This window comes from Chenopodium quinoa, unplaced genomic scaffold (assembly GCF_001683475.1).
Source record: "Chenopodium quinoa cultivar QQ74 unplaced genomic scaffold, ASM168347v1, whole genome shotgun sequence".
NCBI lineage: Eukaryota > Viridiplantae > Streptophyta > Magnoliopsida > Caryophyllales > Amaranthaceae > Chenopodium > Chenopodium quinoa.
This window is the reverse complement of record NW_018742886.1, coordinates 416,257-424,057: the sequence shown is the minus strand read 5'-3', so window position 1 is coordinate 424,057 and position 7,801 is coordinate 416,257. Positions and strand designations below refer to the sequence as shown.

The window sequence follows — 7,801 nt, the reverse complement described above, 5'->3', positions numbered from 1 at the left end:
TATGCCCGTTACATAAAATATATCCGTAACGGTCAAAATAACTGTCCGTTACAAATATATAATATTCGTAACGGGCAAAATATTTCCCGTTACGAATACTTAGTTATTTGTAACGGGCGAAATATTGCCCGTTACGAATACTTAGTTATTTGTAACGGACACCATGTGCCCGTTACGAATTCTTAGTTATTTATAACGGACACCATGTGCCCGTTACGAATACTTGGTCCAGCTGATAAGGAAAGCCCATAAGGGTTTTAAACTTTCACTCCCCTTAGCCGTCAAACCCCTTCCACTCATCCTGTCTCTCTCCTCCTCATTCATTCTCTCTCTCTTCTCGTCACTCAAACTGAAACAGCAATTCACCACCCTTCTCAAAATCTTCTTCTTCTCCAACTCTCCCACTAAAAACCCCAATTCCCAAATTTCCCCTCTTTCTCTCTCCTCCGAATTGCATCAACGGCAGGCGATGGACCCAATTTGGAAGGTCGGATGTTCAAGTCTCGTTACCTAGAAATGGACATGGCGATGATGTCATGATGATGATTCAGGTGAAGAAATCGCTGATATGTGTGGGATTTGGTACTAATATCGTTACCCATATTAATTTATTTTTTTGAATTTTGATATTTATAGCTTATATTTGGGATCTAAATTGATATGATGCCTTTTTTTTTTAAGGGATCTCAGTCACTAGTGGAAGGTTATTCTAAAGACTGGATTGGTGTTAATATTGATAATGAAGAATTGAAGGTCGTAGAAATGATGGTTTCATTAATGGTTTTGTGGTTTTTTCATTCTTTCTCAGGTTTGCGTTTTCTTTCTACTCTTTTCCTCTCTTACAATTTTATTAGCTTATTATTGTTTTGATTTGCAATCAAATCTGATCTTTACTTGTGTATTGATTTTAGTTTGACTGTATTTTGACTTTTTTTTATTCAAATTGTGGTTGATTCTATGCAATTTGATTGATTTTAGCTTTCAAATTTGATGAAGTAGATTAATAGACGAAATTTTCAGGTTATGGTTTTTAGATTCTGACAACGTTTTATGGTGTAGTCCATGTTCAGCGTTTTCATGTTGATTAATTGATTCAATTTATTTAAACTTATTGTCTATAGTGTTTCCAAAAAAAAAAAAAAAAAACCGTATTGTCTATAGCGTTTTGAGTCTTCATGGATTTGCTAATCAAGCATTAGCCCTTGTTTTAAGAGATCATATAGTAGTTTGCTATAATTCTGACCACCCATTGACCATGTACAAAACTTGTATTAACAATTTAACATTAGTTCCTGGTAGTCCACTAACTTGGAAAACTTGGAGCAAAATAATGAGGCTTACCTAATAATTACCCATGTTTCAACTTAGAAAAGTAATTAAAAGCAAGCAACTAACATAATCTCACAATAAGTTCCACGTGGATATCTTACAAGCCAGCCTTGGACCCAACGATCATCATTAAATTGTACAAAAAGAACATGATGATTTAGCAATGAATTAGCAAAATGGATTAACAGCTTGGACTCAATGTTTCCGTTGAATTATTAATTGATTATTGTTTATTGTTGTTGCTGTTGATGTTGTGCTAGGGAGTGAAATTCATGGTTGAACTTAAACTATGTTGTCTTATGCAGTGGACCCAGAGAAGATGCAACCAGAATTGGTTCTCCTGGTGTTGTTAGGCGTCAAGCTGTTGATATCTCTCCACTAAGGCGTGTTAATCTGGAAATCTATCTTCTTACTACTGGAGCTCATGAGAGTGCTTTCATGAACATCAAGACCATTGCCGAGGGCCTTGGTGATGAACTCATCAATGCCGCCAAGGGTTCATCCAACAAGTAATTTCACTCTACCCGTAACCACTGTTGATGAATTAAAAAAATCATTAATGTTGCTACTTGGGCTTTAGTCAATAAGATGTCTGTTTTGATGAATGCTCTATAGTTAGCTGTGTATGCTCGTTGATGTATGTGTGGGAAACTGACTAGCTGTACAGTTTTTCACATGCTGAATTCAATGTTGAAATGTCATTGTTTGAAAACTGTAGTATTTAATTGTATGTATTCTAGCTTGAATTAGTAGGGAACTAGGCAGTAGGGATAGATCAAGGTGCTAGGCTGCATTATTTCTTATTGGACTGGTTTCATGTAACGTCGTAATTCTTAAGTAATTGCTTCATGAGCCATGTATTAATGCTACGAGTATAAGATTATATGGTAAATTTACTCTATATTTATTTATTTATTTAATATGACAAATTTACTATAATACCAAAGCTTATACGACCAATTGACTCTGAATCCTAGGCCTTTGATAGTGCAATATGGTATGAAATGAACAACTTTATCAGGGGATTTTCTAATAAATCTTTCTACTATTATTCTTTAATTTTTTATAGTGTAGGATGATCTTCAAATTTTCAGGTTATTAAGTTTCAATGTAGATATTTTTTATTAGTTGTTTATATATTCAATTTCACGAAATAGTGATGGTAAAGTAGAAATATGTATGGATTTTAATTACTTTGTCAATAATTTTAGTATTGTAAGGTTCTATTGGTTTTAATCCAATATCCTAAGCTCATTATTATTGGACCCTTATCATGGATAAAACTAAATTAGACTAAATTGGGCTTATAATATATCGTTTGAAAGCTTTTTTCGAGCCCAATCCATCTACACTATTATTGGACCTTTATCATGGATAAAACTAAATTGAACTAGACATTTTCATAAATAGAGTTCATTTTCAAAAACAGGAAGAAGAGTTATATTTATTAAAACAATCGCATCACGAGACTTTTTAAACTTTCACTTCGTTCGATAATCCAATGACGCGAAAAGTACTCATCACAGGGTTTGGTTTTTTGGGAGATATAATTAGGTGTCTACAACAAGTGTTCTAATGTCCTTGATATGAACACGTCTCGAATTGCGTCTCTTATCGAGTGCTTGGTACCGTACTTGTGAAATATGAATGCTAAGTCAGTGATGGACCACATGATCCGAGATTGCCCACATCGATTCAAAATAATGAAAAATAAAAAAGAAAAAAAAAATTCAAAGCAAAAAAGAAATATTAAAAATAAACCTGCAAAATTCAAAATTGTAAATATACAATTAAACATCTTGTGGGGCTTCTCTATGGTCTTGAGCCTTTCACCCGTTATTCTTCAAACCACTAGCTTAACCACATCACAACTCACAAAATGCTTATTTGAGGTATACAAACAATTGTGCATGGTTTGGCTAGAGCTACGTTTGGCCTGATTCCTAACGGAAACATAGGCAACCTCACATCAAGGTGCGCCTGCATTCATATTCATACATGATCGAGTCAAAACATTTCTAGTTCTCATCCCTACTAATCTAGAGCTAGATTTGGGGGGCTTGAACTCACATCACTTAGCTTACCCAACGTAAAGAGTCATTATCTTTGACTCTTCTCACATCTATTTCCATCACCACAGCATTTGAAGCCAGAATTAGTATTGATGGAAGTTCTTGATATAGAACAAGAGAGTTGGGGAAAAAATAAGATAGAGGGAAAAAAAAATGAAAGGGAAAAAGCCTCACATTGGTTTGAAGAAGAGGTTTTCTCTTGTTATACTGTAATATCGTAGCACTACCTAATTAAGTGCCTTGTAGGTAGGTGTTGTGTCACACACACACATGCGCACGCGCCGAGCTAGGCTGGGATAGGTCGGGCTTGGGCCTCCAGTCTTGGGGAATGCGCTGCGCGGGCATGGGTCCCTCTTATCTTTTTGGAGAAATATTATTTCCTTTCTTTGCGACATAATATTCCTAAGCCTTTAAATTCAATTTTGACTGTTAGGATTTTCTGACTGCTACGGAATTTATTCAGTAATTAATCCCTTGACTATAGCTGACCATTTCACTCCTTTGATTATTGCTCTTGATTAACCAAGTTAATCTTGACGTTTTTTGGCTAAGCTCTTCCCTCCTTTTATGCCAGCCATTTCCCCTTTGCTTCCTATTTATACTCAGTCTTTTTAGGCCAAAATACACAAAGATTTGTGCCTCTCTCTCTTCTCTGAAATACTAAACATTGTTCTTGATATTCTGGGCAAGTATTCTGAATTCCATTCAAGTTTGTGAGTGCACATAAACTCCGGCACCATGCTTATCTTGGAGGGCGACTGTTTCTTGTCTACCACATTGGGAGGTAGTGCATAATAGTCTTTTAGGTTAGTGGTTCACTGACAAGCGCACATTAGGGCGCGCTTTAAGGCATATAAATGGGTGATTTTGGACGTATTTAGGCCCGTTTTGGTTGTTTATTGCCTTGTTACACTCGTTTCCTTCATATTACGTGCTTCACGGGTTTCGGTCTGTTTTTGGTGTGTTAACAGGTATAGTTGACCAAGTTATGTCGAGTCCCAAACCATTGGTGCGTAATCAGGCTATTATCGATCCTAGTCCACCAAGCTAAGGCTTTGCTGCGGTTCTCAAGGCCTTGAAAGGCAAGTTAAGTAGAAGGAAAGGCAGAACAGTTCAAAAATATGACACCTGTTCACTATATTGCTCATAACTTTCTATATACAAATGATAATGGAGTGATTCCAATTGTATTGGAAAGTAGACTTGAAGAGCTTTCCAACGATATATTGCACGCCTCAAACGGAGGTCTGGATAAGAAGTTATGACTGTGTTAAGAAGACCAAAGTGCCTGCAACCTTCCTGCCTATGCTGCACGGCCGTGCCACTTTTAGCACGGCCGTGCCAGGCATTAGCACGGCCGTGCCAAGCCAATTTCCATGCCCGTGCCAGTGCCAGATTCAGCACGGCCGTGCCAGATTCAGCACGGCCGTGCCAGGCATTAGCACGGCCGTGCCAAATTCAGCACGGCCGTGCCAAAATTGAAGATATTGCGGATCAACTACTGCCATGCTTGCACGGCCGTGCCACTTCTAGCACGACCGTGCTGATTTACGAAGGGTAGCACCAAAGGAAAACAGGGACGCGGAGGAGCAATTTCTAGATGCATTAGATGTGGCCACTGCAAAGGAGGCTAATGAAGCACCAAAGGTAAAGCTTAAACCCCTTCCAACACATCAAGGAAGGGTTTCCCCTGTGTTTGTAGTACCTAAGAAAGGGGCAGTGACTATTGTCAAGAATAAGAATGGTGAGCTTATCTCCACTGTAATGGCAAGTATTGATTATGGGTAACCTGTAATCCATGTGTTGCGTCAAGCTAATGACGTTAAAGAAGCGCTTCCAGGAGGCAACCCGAGACCCAGTCAATGAGGTACTTTTCTCTTCCCCTTTTTGCCTTCTAGGTAGTCTCTCGATGCCTGACATTGAGGACAATGTCTATACTAGCTTGGGGGGGGGGGTGAATGGTTTCCTTGTTGATTTTCCCTTATTTTTCTTCATATTCCTATAAAAAAAAACGAGTTTCTTTTTGTTTTGTTTTGGTTTGTTCCTATCTAACCTGTGCAGATATGAAGACTCATGGAGGTAGCATTAGGAGCTTCGCCGCATCTCATGTTGTCTTAGTGTGTTTTCAAGAAGCATCTGGTAAAATCTTTCCCTTTTTCCTTTAGTTTTTTGTTTTTGTGTGCTTAGGATAGTTTAGTTTAGGAAGAAGTTGAATGGTTCGAGGATGTTTGATCGGTTCTAAAGAACCTGGGATCATTGATGTTGATATCAATTGATCACTTGTTTGTCGATTGGGATTATTATGTGATTTTCATGCCTCTATATGAGCCATTTCGCTTGTTTAGATTACTTAGTTGTTTATATATGTGTGCAATATAGGAAAAGCTTCTGTTATGAGGATGTGTAGTCTAGTTTATATGATTTGCCTCATAGTCTTTTCCTATATTTTTGGATCGTGATAAACTTGTCTAATTGCATAAACTTTTGGAATAATGCTCATATTTGGATTCGAAACGTGAATGAATGTGTGTGGAATATCTATTTCTACTTAAGCCAGTGATGAATACACAGTTTGAGTCTATTGTTGATCAATGTAGACGAGTCTAGGCGAAGGTAGTTGGTTAGAACGTTTGTTATCATGTGAAACTCTAAGCCATTGAATTGTGGTAAGATGGAGTCGCTTCCCATTTGTGGATTTGATCCCCTTAATTGGTAGTTGCTTTGTTTTTGAATCCCGTGAGGTTTTATTGTTCTAGCCTTCATCATTCTTCTTGAGTGGCATATTTGGATCCTTGATTACGCATGTTTCGATCTTTGTGTTGACTTGTAGCTCCCAAGACCGACTTGACACTTTTAAGGGAGGAAGAGGGCACCTTTTTCATTTTTCTTATTCTTGTTCCTTTTGTTTTGTTACAAATTAATTTTCTTTTTACATCATCTTACTTGCTAACCATGTTGAGCCTTTAATTCCATTCTTGGTTACCCATGTTACAAACCCCATGGCCGATGTTTTACCAACCCTTAGTTGTGAAGCGTTTACCTCGCAAGGTTTGTTTGAGCTTATTGTGTATAAATCAAGAATAATGATCGATAGTTGGTTTAAGCAAGTTTGAAAGTGAGCTTAATTGTAAAGATGTAATATGAAAATTTGTTTTTGAAAAAAAAAGAGAAGAAAAAAAAAAGAAAAGAAAATCAAAATAAAAAAAGGGAGAAAAGCCGTCCGAATTGTGAAAAAGGCGAAGACATATGAATAAAAGCTTTGAAGTTTGAAAAAGGTGATTTGAGTGTGTATAACATAGAGAGTTTGGGATGTGTAAAAGTGTGATCAATGTTTATTGTGGAATGTGAATTGCATCTCTTGAGCTTTGTTTTTGAGAATCGTGATTCTTGCGCTTCATTTTAGGATTTAACTCCACATTTTAAATTGTTTTCACCACCTTACCCATTGCCAATACATTACAACCTTTTAAGACCCTTAGACTTTAGAGGTGTTCGGTTTTCAAACGGTGGAGGGAGATACCTTTCAACCCCATGGAAAGATTATGCGTAATCGAGATGTCGGGATACCTTTATTATTTCCTCAAAATATCACTTTTTTCGGTCCCTTCGAGGGATCACGAGGGGCCAATTAGGGTGGTGATTTGAAGCAAAAGGGGGAGGACGTGGCCGGTTTGGTAGGGTTTAGAGGGAAGCATGACTTATTTGTTCTCTATGCTTGGTTTAGGTTTTGTTTGCATTTTGATCAACGATACCTTGGATTGTGTGTCTCGTTGCTTGTTTGAGTGAGTTTTCATTCCGTGCATGGTTGTTCTAAGTAGGATCCATTGACTTCATTCCGTGCTAAATTGGATTTATATGTAATGGCAATAGTTTATTTGATCCTGTGTGTGTGTGTATCCCTTAGTTTTGCTCGAGGACTAGCAAAAGTGTAGCTTGGGGGATTTTGACAAGCGCACATTAGGGCGCGCTTTAAGGCATATAAATGGGTGATTTTGGATGTATTTAGGCCCGTTTTGGTCGTTTATTGCCTTGTTACACTCGTTTCCTTCATATTACGTGCTTCACGGGTTTCGGTCTGTTTTTGGTGTGTTAACAGGTATAGTTGACCAAGTTATGTCGAGTCCCGAACCATTGGTGCGTAATCAGGCTATTATCGATCCTAGTCCACCAAGCTAAGGCTTTGCTGCGGTTCTCAAGGCCTTGAAAGGCAAGTTAAGTAGCAGGCAAGGCAGAACAGTTCACAAATATGACACCTGTTCACTATTTTGCTCATAACTTTCAGTATACAAATGATAATGGAGTGATTCCAATTGCATTGAAAAGTAGACTTGAAGAGCTTTCCAACGATATATTGCACGGCTCAAACAGAGCTCTAGATAAGAAGTTGTGACTATTTTAAG

The 7,801-nt window shown here is 37.7% G+C and overlaps 1 long non-coding RNA gene across 1 annotated transcript; it reads left to right on the top strand.

The window, feature by feature from the left end:
* The first annotated feature begins 207 nt into the window (after positions 1 to 207).
* Positions 208 to 2,230, top strand: LOC110726856. The gene is made up of 3 exons (XR_002512411.1): positions 208 to 582; positions 682 to 808; positions 1,635 to 2,230. It is a non-coding gene; the product is annotated as an uncharacterized LOC110726856 (long non-coding RNA).
* Positions 2,231 to 7,801: the final 5,571 nt, after the last annotated feature.